Genomic DNA, 229 nt, shown 5'->3' on the forward strand with positions numbered 1-229 from the left:
AGTCCACTCTGTGTGTAACAAAGCGAAAGCACCAAAGCACTATCGTTCAACAACATCCATTTTATCCTCGCTGCCACAGGACACTATCCAAAGAACGACAAGAGGAACGTCACGTCCACTAATAAGACAGAATGTCTCCACACCACCCGCAAACAACGCAGCTCAAATCAGCCAGCAACACCCACAGTGGTCCACCCAGTATCAACACAGGACGCAACGCCACGCCACA

The sequence above is a fragment of the Schistocerca gregaria genome, unplaced genomic scaffold, assembly GCF_023897955.1.
Source record: "Schistocerca gregaria isolate iqSchGreg1 unplaced genomic scaffold, iqSchGreg1.2 ptg001611l, whole genome shotgun sequence".
NCBI classification, from domain to species: domain Eukaryota; kingdom Metazoa; phylum Arthropoda; class Insecta; order Orthoptera; family Acrididae; genus Schistocerca; species Schistocerca gregaria.